At 41.0% G+C, this 18,039-nt stretch overlaps 1 protein-coding gene across 3 annotated transcripts in view; it reads left to right on the top strand.

Annotated features, from left to right (window-relative positions):
- SGCD (sarcoglycan delta) overlaps nt 1–18,039 on the top strand; it is an 836,092-nt gene that overhangs the window by 191,022 nt on the left and 627,031 nt on the right. For 2 of the 3 annotated variants that reach the window (XM_040440010.1, XM_040440029.1), the window contains one exon: nt 357–424. The gene's annotated coding sequence lies outside the window, so the exon portion shown is untranslated. The remainder of the gene's footprint in view (nt 1–356; nt 425–18,039) is intronic. The other variant, XM_040440019.1, reaches the window with a different exon arrangement.

Here is an 18,039-nt window from a genome sequence, read left to right as displayed (position 1 = left end):
ACACTCCTCAATTTTTGGTCCAATTATCAGCAGCAAGAGTTCATAGAAAACGCTCGTTCCCGATAATTGGCCCGTGTAATTGTGCTGCAGATCAACCGACAAATGAGCAAGCATTCATTTGTAGACTGATTGCATCTTTTATACAGCACGAAAGAAGCAGCACATTGCTGTGTAATCTGCTTGCAGATCAGACACCATCTTTAATGTGACAGGTTCTGTTACAAAAAAATGAAAAAAGTTTTAGGAACTTCAATGTGAACCAAAAAAATTATTGAATTGGTTTTTCTAAAAATACAGTATGTACTGATTTTGCATTTTATTCTGATCTGAAAATAAATGATTATATTTTCTCTTAGCAGGTACGGGGCCCCTGCGCAATGGATGCCTTGTAGCTGAACTAAATAGGACCCTTTGTTTTCTTAAGGTAAACCATACCTTGTATATAAAGTAAATTGAGATCTATAATGCATTGATTGACAGTATGTAAAACGTCCTTCTGACAGGCCATTATGTGGAACTGTGGGCACATTGGGGAAGATTTACTAAAACTGTGTAATAGACAGTGTAAACGTAAAGGGGTTCTCCAGAAATACTGATTTTGCCCACAGCCTACGGCCATAAACAGAAGATTCATACTTACCTGCTACCTGTCGCTCCGGTCCTCATCGATGAGTCCTCTGTTTCGGTCCTCAGCTTGTTCCTTCCTGCGCTACATGGGCATGTTTACATTTTCTGCTGCAGCTAATGGGCACTTGCTCAAAAAATCTGTATTCCTGGAGAACCCCTTTGAGGGGGCTGATAATAGGGACAATTTTCAGGAAGGAGTGTTTTTAGGAAGGATCGTTCCCAATAATTGCCCTGCGTAAAGGTGTCAGTGTCACCAGAAGACCAAGCCAACACTTATTCATCAGGTGAAAAGATTATTAATGCAGACACCAAAATCATAATTTCTGGGCAGCAGCTCATCCTGCGTAAATAGGGATCTGCTGCCCAGAAACAATGAATCTGTATGAGGCTGAGCGATTGCAGAAGAGATTGCAGGCAATTACAATGAACAAACAGTTCATTCCAGATAATTGCCTGCTAGGTCAGCCCATCTAAAGGGGTTTTTACACAAGACATTCTGAAGGTGCGCCAAATTTTTTCTAAGTGGCTCATTATGGCTCATAAATTTTGTGCAGCGTTACACACTTTTGTCTAATGTAACACCAAATTTGCACCAAAATTTGGTGACAATATGTTGGTGGAGTTTTGGTGCACATTAGACATCATGCGTGTCTAAACATATAAATACATGCAAAGCATGCATGTCTTTTCTTTTTTTTTTTTTTTACAAAAAAGCCAACATTTTGGTGCATTTAGCTTAAGAAAGCTCTCCTAGTGTTTTTAGTCACAATATTCTCTAATGTCCAGTTTGTTTGCAACTGTCCAAGCCCCTGCCAAATTGTTGTCCAGTCACAGACTACCCCTTTAATTGTTCACCTACATATAGGAGATCTCTGCATCTCTCTAAAACAACATATGTAATTAAAAGGTGGACATTCACTTTAAGGCTGGGCTTACATGACCCGTTGTGGTACAGTGGAGAGCTGTACTACCAGTTTATCTAAAGAATACGTGAAACAGTGTTTAATAAGGCAAGTTTTTGCTGCATATATTGTCATGCTTTTGTGTGTCCAGGTGGCTTTGCAAAGTTTATTTAGTTGCTTATGTCTTTTATATAAAGATACCCCTTGCTTTCCTTTATAATATATAACTGTTGGTTTAAGGCTTTATTCATATCACAAGGGAGTGCATGAAACATGCATTGTTCATATCAGTTTTTGCCAATTGACCTTAACATTAAAAAATTAAAGAAATAAAACTCTGCCCTATTTTCAATAATACAAAGCATTCTTTTCAGTCACAAACACGGCTTCTGTCTGACTGCCAGACGTCTTTGTGATGATCCAATCTTGTGGTCGGTGAATAGCTTTTTATTTGGATGATAGATCATTAAAGACTATCACTCCGTTATATTGTCATCATTAATCAGAACATCAAAGAGAAAGGAGCTGCTTTGAGTTTAGCAAACTTTACAATTAGCAGCAGAGGTAAATGTTATGAAAAAGTTATATTTACACGTAAAAAATATCAGTTCTGAAAATTGTAATTTGCCTATTTGATTGTGATGAGTATTGTAGGATCACATACATTTTCGGCATATAATTTGTGTTCATTTGCTAGTACATGTCATTACTTACCTTCCACTGATCATAAAAGTGTTATCTGAGTGAGAAACCCATTTTCGAGTACCCTTATTAAGGAATTCTGAGTTTATAGAAGGAGGTTCTTCTTCTGAACCTTCCTCGATTAGCCAGAGTAAAGATGGCTGTAAAGAGCATTCCTTACTCTGGAAGAATCAGAGTGTCCATGCGTACATAGGAGGGATTGAACACTTAAAGGGTTGTCCCACAAAAAATATTCTACATTTTTCAAACAAACACCTGGATCTCAATACTTTTGTAAATTAATTAATGTAATTACAAATTTAGAGTAGTCACCTAGTTATTCAATAAAATGTATCTGTATAGTGGCACCTGCTGTTTATTCTTTCGCTTCATTCTCTGTCCACCTCACAGAGATGGTCACACATGCTCAGTTCCATCCTTCAACCGCCACAAGCCGGATCTTCTGTTAGAAGCTGTAACGGTTACAGGGAGAGAGCTGCAGCAGAAAGGACATGCCGCTGAGAAAGGACATGTTCCCTGACCTACTAGGTTGAAATAAATCTAGCAGACCAATTGGAGCAATGAATGGTGAGATCTTTGGATCCATGTGAGGAACAGAGCTGGTTCTAGTTTTGTTAGAAAGAGATTGTGATGTACTATATGATACCCAGTTTTCATTTTTTTACATTAATCAAGGGACGACCCCTTTTATGCCAGATTGCCAGATGATTAAGGGTCTGAGAAAAAAGACACCCTGTGATTAAGTAATGGGTGATTGAGCCTTCTCACAAATGTGGATTGTCTTGGATCTGTTCTGTCAGAATATAATAGACTGCCATAGTTTTCTGCTTGGTTATAAAAGGAAACCTGAAAGACAAAATGTAAGTCATTGTGTTGTTATCTCCCATTCTTTTAAAATCTCCAGGGAGCTCTCTTATTATCTGTGTGGTCTTCACATATTAAAGGATTGGATTGTAAGCTCAGTAGGTCAGAGGTGACCAAGATTGTAAACATGTCCTTGCCCTATAGACATAAAATATTATCTTTATTATATAAATTTTGACTTTAGCTGTTTGGTTAATGTATTGCTCAGTGACAAATGTACAGAGGCTTTGCATAGGTCACGGCCACCAAAATAAATTCTTTTTTCCATGTACGGTGAAGAGTTAGAGGTCTGTGTGTCTGGCCCCATAATAAAAAAAATTTTCCTGCATGACCCATCATTAAAAGGAATTGGACAAAATAACATTACCATAAATAAAATATTCATTTTAATACTTTGTCAAGAATCCTTTGCAGGTAATGACTTCCTGAAGTCTGGAACCCATGGATATCACCAAATGCTGGGTTTTCTCCTTTGTGATGCTTCGCCAGCCCTTTACTGCAGCTCTCTTCAGTTTTTGCTTGTTTGTGGGGCATTCTGCCTTAATTTTTATCAAGTGGAATGCATGCTCAATCGGGTGGAGATCTGGTGATTGACTCAGACTCACTGCAGAATATTCCACTTCTTTGCATTAAAAAACTTCTGGGGTGCTTTCGCATTATAATTTGGGTCATTGTCCATCTGTACTGTGAAGTTCCGTCCAATCAATCTTGCTGCATTCCTCTGATTCTGAGCAGAAAGTATATCCCTGTATAATTCACAATTCATTCAACTGCTTCTCTCTTCAGTCACATCATCAATAAATACTAATGACCCAGTGCCACTGGAAGCCATGCATGCCCGTGCCATTACACTGCCTCAAACATGTTTTACAGAGGATATGGTGTGCTTTGGGTTGTGAGCTGTTCAAAGCATTCTCCATATTTTCTTCTTCCCATCACTCTGGTACAGGTTGATTTTACTTTCTGTCCAAAGAATGGTCTTCTAGAACTGGGCTGGCTTCATTATATGTTTTTTGGCAAAGTCTAATCTGGCCTTTCTAGTTTTAAGGCTGATTAATGGTTTGCACCTTGTGTTGACCTCTCTGTATTTTCTTTCATGAAGTCTTCTCTTTATGGAAACATACGTAATTTGTAAGGCAGAAAAAAGACATCTGTCCATCCAGTTCAGCCTGTTATCCTGCAAGTTGATCCAGAGCAAGGCAAAAAAAAAAAAGTGAGGTAGAAGCCAATTCTCCTCATTCCTTCCTGACTAATCAGGCAGTCAGAATAACACCCTAGATCAACAATTTCTCCAGAAATCTAGTAACAATAACCTGTAATATTTTTACACTCCAGAAATCCAGGCCCCTCTTAAACTCTTTTAGTGAATTCACCATCTCCACCTCCTCAGGAAGAGAGTTCCATAGTCTCACTGATCTTACCATAAAGAATCCACTTTTATGTTTGTGTAGAACTTAGATACTGATACACCTACTTCCTGGAGAGTGTTCTTGACTTTTTTTTTACCAGAACGTACCAAACTGTTGATTTGGCCACTCCTAACATTTCCACTATCACTTCGATGGATTTCAGTTTTTTTTTCAGCCTAATGATGGTCTGTTTTACTTCCATTGAGAGTTTTTTGACCGCATGTTGTGGTTTCACAGCAACAGCTTTCAAATGCAAATGCCACACCGGAAATCAACTCCAGACCTTTTAACTGCTTAATTGATGATGGACTAGCAAGGAAATAGCCCATGCAGCACATTAAATAGCTTTTGAGATAATAGTCCAAATACCTTTGGTCGCTTGAAAAAGAGGCAGCTACCTATCAAATAGCTGTAATTCCTTAAAGGGAGTCTTTCACCTATTCTGACCATTATAGAACACTAACACCATTATCAGCATTATAGTCCCCATATTGGAATGCTACTTACTGTTTAGCTGTCCGTCGCTTATTTTCTTCAAAAAACACTTTTATTAAATATGCAAATTAGGTCTGAAGGTGCCCAGGGGCGGCGTTAAAGCGTCCGGTGCCCAGGCCCCTTGTCGCTATTCATATGAAACCCCTCCCCTTTCACCCCTCTGGCCCACCATAGGTTCTTCAGAAATCCAGCGCCAGCGCCGTTCACAAGATTCGCTGCGCCATGTGCTATACACATTGTATAGCAGATGTGCCTGGTATCATAGCTCAGCCACATTCACTTGAATGGGACTGAGCTGCACCTAGGCCATGTGAACGATAAATGTGATATCACTGGCCTTTAATAGACCCAAAGGGTGGACTGGCCATAGACCCTACAGGGAATTACCCCTGTGGTCCAATGCCCATAGGGCCACCTGAGCCCTCCTCACTGCTGCTGAATGGGTACATACTACTAGGGCAACTATTGGGGTCATTATTAGGAAGTCCAGGCAACATGCTGAAGGTAGGGATTGGTGTTGCGGCCCACATCTCATCTCCGAAGCCTCCTGCTCCATATCCATATTAGAGACAATTGGAGAAGGAAGAGAACAGAACATGGCCACCACAGAGGGACTGCTTCTGGGGAGGTATTCTGTGCTGCACCGTATTACTGACCATGCCAATTTGTTTTGGCCCCATCTACTTGTGTTGCCCCATCTTCTACAACGTTGGTGCCACTTTTAGTTTTTTTTTTTTCCCGGGCCACATTTAGTTCCTAGTCTGTCACTGAAGGGGCCTGTGAGTGGCTTGGCCTTTTCAAACAACTGACCTGCAGGGGTGCAGAGAGAAGGACTCTCCCTAATCACATGCCTGTCCTAAGGATAGGTCATCAGTATAAAACACTCAGAAAACCCCTTTAATCTACAAACATCTTTTGAATTGTGATGAAATCTCTCTGTTGTTTCCATTCTCTTTAGTCCTTATACCCCACAGCCATTGCGTGTAAACAGACAGAGCTCTGCAGGCTATTTCCCTTATTAATTGATGTATCATTAATCAAATGATTAGCTAAGAAATGGGCAGATTGCTGCCAGCATCCCTAAAACTGAGACATAATGTGTTATATTCAAGTACGCCATCAGGGTGGAGAGTCTGTCTTGTGAGCTACAGTGAAAAAAATACATGGCAGGCTTATGACAGGGTGTCCTGCTGTGGGATCAGATGTAATCTGCTGGAGTGAAGTGTTCTATTTTCTTGCAGCGCCTCCACAGGGGAAATGACGCATTGCACTGTGCCCATTGAAGCAGATGAGCTGACTATGTTATGTACAGATGTGATCTTCACCGCCTTATTAAAGGGGTTATCCAATAGTATAAAAATCCCCCACAATGCCTAGGCCCCTCCTATACATAATACTTACCAGGTCCCCGGCAACTGTATCCCTCCGGATCCATCCGTCGATGGGGGGAAGTAGCCAATAGCAGGCCGCAACGTTGACCAGCCTCCCTAGAATCACGGGTGACGCTAGGGTGGTTAGTCACTGTCACGGCCTGCTATTGGCTGCTCCTGCAACACCCCCCCCCCTTGCCAGATGTTTTCATCCCTGCAACGGGAAGATGCAGCGGTGGCCGTGCTGCAGTTCTCTGCAGACACGGCAGATTCATATTTTTGCACTTTATGGGGGAGATTTATCATCTCTCTGCTCCAGAAAAGTGGCTTTAAAAAGTTGCAAAGGGCAGTTCCCCCCCCCCCCCCCTTCGCCACTTTTCAGAAAGGAGGTGTGGCAAGGACATTAAGGAGACGTGGCCAGCGACAAATCAACGGCAGCTTTGAGCTGTCACAGATTTCTGTTTAGGTGCACGGACTGCCGGAGGATGTGGCTCATTTATGACGAGGTGTGTGCTTTCTACGCAGGTCTTGATATCCCCTGCACCGCTGGAGGATGCGTCACATTTATGATGAGACACACACCTAACCATAAATGAGCCACATCCTCCGGCAGTCTGTGCGCCTCGACAGAAATACACCCTGTGTAAAAAAGATAGTTTGGTTCATACTTACCCGTTCTTCGCGCTGACAATACCACCATCTTCACTGCACTCAAAAAGGCTACAGACTCTTCCACTTGGGTCCCGACTGGATGTGTACGCCTGTCTTCATGTTCAGCTGCATATTAGTAAATGCAGCTGAACAGGAAGAAAAGGCCACACATCCGGTGAGATGCCGACATTGGCGGCATGACTAACGGGTATTAACCAAACTATTTTTCTTCCACAGGGCAGAAGAAAGGATGTTTTTTTAAAAAAAAAAGCCTGGAGAACCTCTTTAGACATGTATAGGACATGTTCTATGTTTTTGCGGAACAGACATATGGATACGGACAGTACACGGATCATCCATGTCCTTTCCACAAGAAGATAGAATATGTCCCATTGAAGCCAAAGGTTCTGCACACAAACAGCATCTGTATTTAGCAGATCTGCAATTTCCGGACCACCAAACAGATAAAGTCGTGTGCATGAGGCCTTATGCCGAATAGAAATATTTAGAGGTGACAGCTATTTCATGGGAAGATATTATCGACTTCCATATATTTATATTTCTCCAGGAGGACTGAGAATCCGATAATACTCTGAAATACCATGCTGGGATTAAGACGTCTTATCAATAATCAGATGCAGATGAGTTCATACTGAAATTACCTATTATTTGCCGAGCTCCTCTTCAGTATGCATATTTGGATAACCTTGTGGCTAACCCTATTATTTGCTTGGTGAATAGTGAGTTCTATAAACAGCAGTCAAAATCTCACGCATAGTACCATACTATAGGGTATAATACTTGTTTGATTGAGTTGAGGTAAATTGAATCTATAATTTCCATTAGATTCTCTCAATTATTCAACAAAATCATGCAAAAAATGGCATATTAAACATTACGAGGGCAATCTATCCAAAAGTGGTACAATAAGCAAGGTATGGAGAGGATATGGTGGGACTATGTATTTCTCTAATAGACAATGTGAGCCTTTGCTAGGTGGGGAAGAGTTGGTGTCATGTTACCCTTCTTTCTTATATAATTAGGCGTTTAGTAGCTAGAAAAGCATACAAAAGAAAAGTGCACCATAGGGTAGTATGTTCTAGATTTACAACCTAGTTGATAGAACAAAAGTGGAGGCTCACCTTAGATGGTTGTGCTAGAGATAGGCACAACACTATTGTGAATTTGTAGAAAATAAGTATTTAGTCACCGGGTGTGCAGCCGTAGTGTTCCAAATCTTCAGGAGTAGAAGCCCAGTCTCTCCAAAGGCATATATTGTAGAAATGTAGCAGGATCACGATATGGTTTCCATTCATCTGCAATACAAGTGTTTTGGCCGGTGTTGTTTGCGCCCTATCATGATCCTGCTGCATTTCTTCTTTCTAAGGCTACTTTCACACTTGCGTTTTGGGCGGATCCGTCATGGATCTGCAAAAACGGATCCGTTACAATAATACAACCGCATGCATCCGTCATGAACGGATCTTTTTGTATTATGTCTTCTATAGCCAAGACTGATCCGTCATGAACTCCATTGAAAGTCAATGGGGGACGGATCCGTGTTCTATTGTGCCAGATTGTGTCAGAGAAAAAGTTTGGCTCAGTTTTGTCAGGCGGGCAGCAAAACGCTGCAATCAACGTTTTGGTGTCCGCCTCCAGAGCGGAATAGAGACTGATCGGAGCCAAACTGTGGCATTCTGAGAGGATTATTTTCCATTCAGAATGCATTAGGGCAAAACTGATCCGTTTTGAACCGCTTGTGAGAGCCCATGACGGATCTCACAAACGGAAAGCCAAAACGCGAGTGTGAAAGTAGCCTTATGTGACTGACCCACTTGTCCCAGATAGGAGGACCTCATTTTCTTTCTTCCATAACTATGATTGCATATTTATAGTAAGGGCACATTAGTGATGAGTCCTAGGGACTGCAAAACCCACCTTCCCTGCTGGCCATTAGAAGATCTTATCTAGCATAAAACTAGTAGCCGCTCATGTGTATGGCTCTCTATTTTGAAGTCTTAGGGAGTCAGTAGCCTGGTACCTCTATAATATTCTGCCACCTCTCCTATATGCGGATATGAAAGGGAGGCAGTTGATTCCAAGTCATGCTCTTCCCTATGCAAAAAGGGCCTGAGAAACTTTTGTCTGCACTGAACGTTTGGTTGGTGAAGTAAAACCTTTTTTTGGGGGGAAAATATCAAGTAAAGGAGTCTGCAATCACTAATAAGTGTGATCTCCAGATCTCCAGTCACCCCCATGGTATATATTGAGAGGACTCCTGAGCGCATGATCAAGAGGTTCCCCTCTATAATTAGTGCAAGCTCAGAAGTCCTGGCAATGTATTTCAGTGTGCTGCACTTACCAGAGCTTACAGGAGGTAAAAAGGGTTTTCTGAGACTGTAATATTGATGGCCTATCCTCAGGATCATTCACCAATATCAGATCAATGATTGTCTGATTCATGGCAACCCCGCCGATCGCCTGTTTGAAGAGACTGCCATGGCCTCTTCCTAAGCCAGTGACATCATATTCATTGGTCATATGGCCTAGGCGCAAGTCAGTTCCATTTAAGGGTGGGTTCACATCATGTTTTATGCCTCCGTTTGACATATACCTTACAAAAAATAGGATGCAAAAACGCAGCACACCACGTTCTTGTATCCTGCACAGTCCGGTAAAAAAAAACATATACATTTTTTTTACAATGGTAAAAAAAAAGTTAACTTTTTCTCTATAATGGAACTCTATGTTGAACGGATGCCACTGAATGGCATCAGTCTGAGGCATCCTTTGAACGTATACATTTTTTGTATACGTTAAAAGGATGGGAAAAACGTGATGTGAACCCACCCTCAGTGAATGGGGCTGAGCTGTAATCCAACACTATCCTAGGGACGGCGCAGTGCAGTGGGATCCCAATTTTCCGACCCACACAAATCTGACCTATCCTGAGGCTAAGCCATTAATATCACTATCTCGAAAAACCCCATTAATATGTACTTTTTTCAAAAGTATCCCATTTTCAAATTACATTTGATTTTGTGCACTATAGCCTCATGCTCATGTCCAGGGGCGTAACTACCATAGCGGCAGACCAATTGGGATCATCCCCTCTTCTACTGGAGGTGAAAACATGGTCAGGACTCTACAGGACTCTTGGTCAGCAAATGAAGCTGTGGTAAAATGGCCCAAGGGTCATTGAAAAGGGTTTAAGCAGAAACCCTTTTGTCCTGTGTGGATCCGCAAAAAATACGGATGATGTCCATGTGCATTCCGTATTTTGCGGAACGGAATAGCTGGCCCCTAATAGAACAGTACTATCCTTGTCCGTAATGTGGACAATAATAGGACATGTTCTATTTTTTTGTGGAACGGACATATGGAAACGGAATGCACACGGAGTAACTTCCGTTTTTTGGGGGGACCCATTAAAATGAATGGTTCCGCATATGGTCCTAAAAAAAAACCTGAATGGGCACGGAAAGAAAATACGTTTGTGTGCATGAGCCCTAAGTCTGTATAAGTTCAGTATGAATGCCATAAAAGAACAAAGAGATTTCATTTTTCCTGGCTGATACTAATATTGATGCATCTGTAGTCTAGTTAATAGACCTAGAACAGTACACCTACCCTACAATTACAGAGGTTTCATGGATCCCTAAATATAGAATAGTTTTTTTCAGTCTCCATTGACTTCTGTGGAGGAAGCATACAACATCTAATTGAATTATAAAGCATCACTACACTACAGAATAGACACAGCCACGGATGGAGGGGCACTGCTTCAGGGAAATAGCAGACAATTTTTCTAATCCTGGAATATACCCCTTTACAACCGAATAAAAAGAGAATTCTTTTTAATGAGAAGTTGTTCTCACAATGTCCCACAAACCACCCTAACCTCCTAATTTATAATCTATTTACCACTGCCGCCTAGATAGTAGTTTCCAACCACAGCCCATTGCACGATTCGGAGGAAAAAAAAAACTCCATTGTATTTTGTATCAATGCAAATTGAGAAATGTGTCGACACCAGCTGATATCTCTTTTTGATGGATACATTGAATATAATGGTGTGAAACATATCTTTCATCTGAATGTTTTGCTGCAGCACGTTAAACATAATTTACACAATAAACAGTTCCATTAATCCAAATTTGGGTAAAAAAAAATTCTAGTGTGTGAAAATCTCAATTTTTAACAGTTTGCTTTATATATGGTATTGGTAAGCTTTTGCTTTTGAGATGTTAAATAGCCATTCTATATAAATCTGTTCACATCTCTGACAGTTTGTCTTGACTTTCCGCCTTGGCAGAACGTGATAGACCCCATCCATTGGGCATCAGTGGTATTGTGGGTGTCATAGCCTAAAATAAAAATAAAAATAATTTGCCACACCTTACAGCGATTGGTTATCTTCATCCATCCCAAACATTTTGGTGAATGGAGTGGCAGTGTTCAAGCTCCATTCACACAAGGGACACAGGACTCCCGTTCTGATGATCGGTGGAAGTCCTCGGGTAGGACTCCCAGCAATCAGACGCTTATCGACTATTCTGCATGTAGGTGATAATGCTTGTTATGGGACAACCCCCTTAAAGGGGGTTGTTCAGTTCTGGAGGTCTTTTGGCAGACGCCACTTTGTGACCAGACCTCTGGAGGGAAGCATACTTACCTTCTCTCCACCACTGGGTACTGACTACTTCACTCCCCTGCCATGTCTGCAGTGCTTGGGTCCCCCACTGTCTAGGTCTAGATTGACACAGCTGCAACCAATGTCTGGCTGCAGCAGGCTAACTTGCGTCAAGTGACCGATTGATGCACGGAGGGGCAGATAGGCAGTAAGATCCTCAGCTGTGTTCCAGCTATTCTATAAAGCTATATAAAAAAAAAGAAAAAAAAAATAATGAATTGCCACCAAATGTTGGACCTAAATATGATATGGTGGGTGAGAACAAACATTCACAGGGCAATCCCGCAAACTGGGGCGTAAAAGGGGTGAGACACAAAAGTGAAAATTTGAGTTTGGGATTTGGGACATTCTTGATAGTTTTAGGGTGGGACTTAAATTTCTCAATTTTTCTGTAAAAAGGCAGTTTGGATAAAATTTCAAGCAGTTGCAATTAATCACATCAATGCTTTTATTTTCTAATTTGCAAAAAAAATTAGAACAGGTTTCTGATTGGCTATTACAAGCAAGCAACCAGGAAACTTTCTGTCTACTCTAGTTTTAATACATGAGGCCCATATTATTTTGATCTTGTGGAGAAATTTATCAAGCTCATCCAGCATCAATGGCGATAAAAAGAAGAAATCTCCAATGACAACATTTCAGCTTGAAACAATGCTTTCAGCGTGTTCTGCTATTCTTTCCTGTGCAGTGGCGATAATATGATATAAAGCTTTCACACTCTGTAAAGGATGGAGACTCTTATGCCCTGTGATGGAAACGTAACCTGATTGTAGGGCTGTTAAGATTTTGAGATATGATTGTTAATAATACAAAGTTCTGTATGGAGAAAAAAGAAGCCTGAAACTTTTGGTGTCTAACTTTTCAAGGTTCTGGAAACCTTTCAAATGATTATATACAGTATATGTGTATGTTTTTTTTTTTTTTGTTCTACAAAATGTATAGTCATGAAATAAAAATGGATCTTATCATAGTCATGGCTACATCATACCATGTGCCTACTCTCCCAGAATGTCTGGAAGATTTCCAGGGGCAGACCTCCAGAAAGAGTAAGGGCTGTATTCCACCAGACGATCAGGCAGACGATTGTCAGGAGGGAAGCATTCGTCCACTCGTCAGTGGAGCAGAGTGCTGCTACTACATGCAGTAATATCCTCTACAGTATGGGGAGGAGCGATTGCTAATGCCATTGCTCGTCCACATACTGAATCATTGTTTGCCGGCAGCAGATTGTGATTAGACAACACAATGATTTTTAAACCTGCTGAAAGATTGCGATTGCCCAATGAACAAGAGTTTTTGCTCAATCATCTGGTAATCGGCAGCAGTATTACACTGCCAGATCATCGCTAACAAGCGTTCCTACAAATGCTTGTCAGCAAGGATTTACCTGACTATTGGCAGGCGTAATACAGCCCTAATGGGATAGTCTCTCAGATTACCAGTTAAGACATTGGTGGTACAGTGATGGAGGCAGGTGCTAGCATTGCTCCCGGCTGCTTGTACAGTCCCGCCTGTGTGTATACTATACACACACAGGAACGCGTATGCAAGTGTTACTGTGCAGGCATCATGGACAAGCGCAGGTCCTAGTTGCCATCACTGAGCTACAGATGACTTCATGACAGTGGAGAGATGGGACACTGCAGCAATTACAATATATATGTACGAGCGCTGTGACTGCCACCGATATTGAGCGTCCTGTGATTTTCACATTTTGCATTAGGTTGGAAGGCCTTTGGAGGCCTCAGCCTGTAAAAGAACCCCCTCCCTGTAGGCATCTGGAGTAGGGGCTCCTCCAGTTCCTGTGAGAAACGTGCATTGTTCCAGAAACTTTATACCACTGATAGCAGCTCACACACAAAGAAATATAAAGGGAAAGCTTTTTTAGTTGATTCGGTTAGAAACATAGCGGGTGCGGGTCACATGTCACAGAAGGAAAGGCAACAGCCGTTTCGCGCAACAATCGCGCTTTGTCGAGCCCACGCAATTGTTTGACAAAGCGCGATTGTTGTGCGAAACTGCTGTTGCCTTTCCTTCTGTGACATGTGACCCGCACCCGCTATGTTTCTAATTGAATAAAGCTACGATTTAATGAAGATTCGGTGAGTGCCGCCTTTTTTTCTCTTTTTTTCTTCTACCATTGATGACATTTAGCTACTTACTCAGGCAGAGCACCACTCGATTTTTTGCATAATCGCTGAGAGCACGCCATCTGCACCGTACCGCTTAGTAGTGCCGGTTGTGTTTTCTTCTTTTTTTTGTTGTTGATTATTTGCATCTTGCCTGCCCCCCCATCCCCCTTGTAAAGGCCAGGGGACAGCATCCTTTATACTCTAGCTGTTACCCTTGATGAGTTCAACAAGAACTGGGCCCAAAGGGTATTGTATGATTTCGCTCATGGTATTCTTTTTTTAATTTTTTTTATGAGAACTAGAATCTGATTGCTTACTATGTCAGGTGTGTTTCTAGTTGTTGCCTTGGGGAGGCAGTATATTGTGGTACATGTATTGGAAAGAATTACGATCAGCATAAGAATATGCTGAATATGTTGAAAATGCATTTATGATACTTTCCTGGAATATCCTTTGGAATTTATTATCCGCACATGTGGGATTGGAGGACAATTGTACAAGGAAGATTTTGTTCATAAAAGCATATTTAAAATACCACTGGGGACATACAATTCATGGAGATTTTATGCTGATTTTGAAATTTCACAGTTAAAATATATGCAAATTCAAGAATTCCCTTATGACTAGATATACAAGCAAGGGTACAACACTGCTAACCCTTGGCCTTAGGTACTGAGAATTATTTATGTCATGTAACTATATATATATATATATATATATATTAATTTTTTATGTCTGTAGCGCTTTTCAGTGTGCCATCTATCAGACCAACTGATTACATTCATTGGAATTATTAGTAGACTATTGTTACAGTGCTGCTAAGGCCTGCCTAGTTAGAAACGTACCTGGGGTTGCTTTATTGCTTAACACACACTTTCTTTCTGTATTATATCTGTATAGACTTTTCCACAGGGTTCTGCTGGTAGCTGGAAGCTAATGGACAGAAAGGTGTCCATAGAATAATACTCCAGCATCAAGCTACATACAGAGACTCACAGTATTTATGTGTATCACAGATAATATGTTAGCAATACAATGTTCATTATCCACTATCTTATGATGATGACTTGACTTGCTCTGCTCTAGTCTACACAGCAAAGCTAAAAAGTGAGCTGAAGAAAAATGTTTATGTTAGTCTGTTGTGTACTCAAGTGGCTAAGGCTACTTCCACACTTGCGTTATTCTTTTCCGGCATAGAGTTCCGTCACACGGGCTCATTACTGGAAAAGAACTGATCAGTTTTATCCCCATGCATTCTGAATGGAGAGTAATCCGTTCAGTTTGCATCAGGATGTCTTCAGTTCAGTCGTTTTGACTGATCAGGCAAAAGAGAAAACCGTAGCATGCTACGGTTTTATCTCCGGCTAAAAAAACTGAAGACTTGCCTGAATGCCGGATCCGGCATTTTTTCCCATAGGAATGTATTAGTGCCGGATCCGGCATTCAGAATAACGGAATGCTGGATCCGTCCTTCCGGTATGCGCATGCGCAGACTGAAAAAAAGGTGAAAAAATAAATGCCGGATCCGTTTTTGCCGGATGACACCGGAAAGACGGATCCGGCATTTCAATGCATTTTTTCGACTGATCAGGCATTTTTAAGACTGATCAGGATCCTGATCAGTCTTACTAATGCCATCAGTTAGCATACATTTTGCCTGATCCGGCAGGCAGTTCCGGCGACGGAACTGCTTGCCGGATCTCTCTGCCGCAAGTGTGAAAGTAGCCTAAAGTGAAACTAATTATATATTATATATAATATATATACATACAAACTGTAGTCAGAAATCAGCAGCACTTCAAAAATCTGGTTAAATGAAAGCTTATATATTTACCCATATAGTCACATTTTTCTATATTTTAATTTGCAATGTTTGGACCTTTCTCAAGCTCATATACCTTTGGTGGACTTAAGCATACTCCATGGGTATGTGTGTATATGTATATATATATATATATATATATACAGTTGGGTTGTGATGAGATACAGTTGGGCATGGAGGCATACATGTTCCGTATGGTATTCTGCTGCACATTTACACACAGATGTTGTAACTGGGTTGTAGATCCTCCACACTCATAGGTTGCAGAAGGTGGCGCCCCAGCTACTCAGATAAATGCTCAATTGGCGATAAATCTGGTGACCAGACAGGCTAAAAGGAAGTGTTGCAATCTGGCAGAGACATTCTGTGTGTGGACGATCATTATCCTGCTGAAAAATGGCAATTCAAAGCCCTGCTGTGAGAGTCAACACATGTGGCTGCAGGATGTCCTGCAAACATCACTGAGATGTTAGTGTCACTCCACAGCTGATGCAGAATTAAAGTGCTAATCATGAAACCTCCATGCTCTAACAGTCTTCGAATCAAGCTACGTTACTTCCGTAACTCGCAAGTTACGGAAACAGCATTGTATGCTGTGCTGCACTATTTATGTAGCTCCCATTCACTGCTATGGGAGCTACAGAAACAGTGAAGCGTTGGCCGGCTCAGCAGTTTCCGTATGCCTGCCCACCTGAGTTTGGGGGTTAGTCCCATTTTACAGTGGAAAATGGCGAGATGGGACGACCCCTTTACGACTGCCCCTGTACAACTGTAAGTGACTGACAGCTTTATATAAATACTTACAAAGAGAATGCAATCAATTACTGATAACACCTACCCTGTGTACAGCTATAAGTGACTGACAGCTATCTATGTACACACACTTACACAAAGAATGCTATCAATCACTGATATCACCTCCCCCGTGTACAACTATCAGTGACTGACAGCTATCTATGTACACACACTTACACAGAGAATGCTATCAATCACTGATAACACCTACCCTGTGTACAACTATCAGTGACTGACAGCTATCTATGTATACACACTTACACAGGGAATGCTATCACTGATAACACTTCCCCTGTGTACAGCTATAAGTGACTGACAGCTATCTCTGTATACACACTTACACAGAGAATGCTATCAATCACTGATAACACCTCCCCTGTGTACAGCTATCAGTGATTCATAGATATGTCTGTATACACACTTACACGTAGAATACTATCAGTCACTGATAACACCTCCCCTGTGTACAACTATCAGTAACTGACAGCTATCTCTGTATACACACGTACACATAGAATGCTATCAATAACTGATAACACTTCCCTTGTGTACAGCGATCAATGATTCACAGCTATGTCTGTATACACACTTACACATAGAATACTATCAATCACTGATAACACCTCCCCCATGAAAAACTATCAGTGACTGACAGCTATCTCTGTATACACACTTACACAGAAAATGCTATCAATCACTGATAACACCTCCCCCATGTAACTATTAGTGACTGTCAGCTATCTCTGTACACACACTTACACGGAGAATGCTATCAATAACTGATAACACCTCCCCTGTGTACAAGTATCAGTAACTGACAGCTATCTCTGTATATACACTTACACATAGAATGCTATCAATCACTGATAACACCTCCACCATGTACAAGTGAACTCAGAAAAGCAGAGAGTAAAATGTATTAATTACAAGACTATAAATATCAATCTGCTCAGCTCCTTCTGCGTTATAAGGCAGATTGCTTGTCATTTCATGGTTACAGGTTCTCATTAAAGGCAGCAATGAATTTAATTCAGCTATACAGTAAATGGAAGCGAAGCAGGTTTTATTACTGTACTGTTTTGTACTGTGTCTTTAAGAAACATTGCTAAGGGAGTCAATTATCTATTAAATTAAGATCTCTGAAAAATTTGGCTCTACTACCACCCTTGAGGATAAAGCAGTATAGCAAGCTATTACAAGTGCTTAACTCAAATTTGTTTGTACAAAGAGATTAACTCTACCAGCATCATACCCAGCGCATTTTAAATCTGTCTGATATTAACAATAGAAGGGGATTGTTATGGGGACCTTGCAGTCAAATGTTTGGCTGATAATTATTCCATTGATGAAATGCTGTGCTAATCTTACATTCTACTTTTTTTTCCACCCACACGTCATTCATCTTCATAGTATGGATCGCATGTGTATGATAGAGAGTGGGCTTTCTGCATATCCTCACAGGTAATGAAGGATTCATCAATTGTATGTTTGCCATGAGCCTACTTGCAATCACAACACCAAAAATCAATCACATGTAACGGCATGTGTAATTGAATACCACTTTTGATTGCCCCGCA

Source organism: Bufo bufo, chromosome 1 (assembly GCF_905171765.1).
Source record: "Bufo bufo chromosome 1, aBufBuf1.1, whole genome shotgun sequence".
NCBI classification, from domain to species: domain Eukaryota; kingdom Metazoa; phylum Chordata; class Amphibia; order Anura; family Bufonidae; genus Bufo; species Bufo bufo.
Note: the sequence above shows the minus strand (reverse complement) of the source record. Positions and strands in the feature narration are given on the sequence as shown.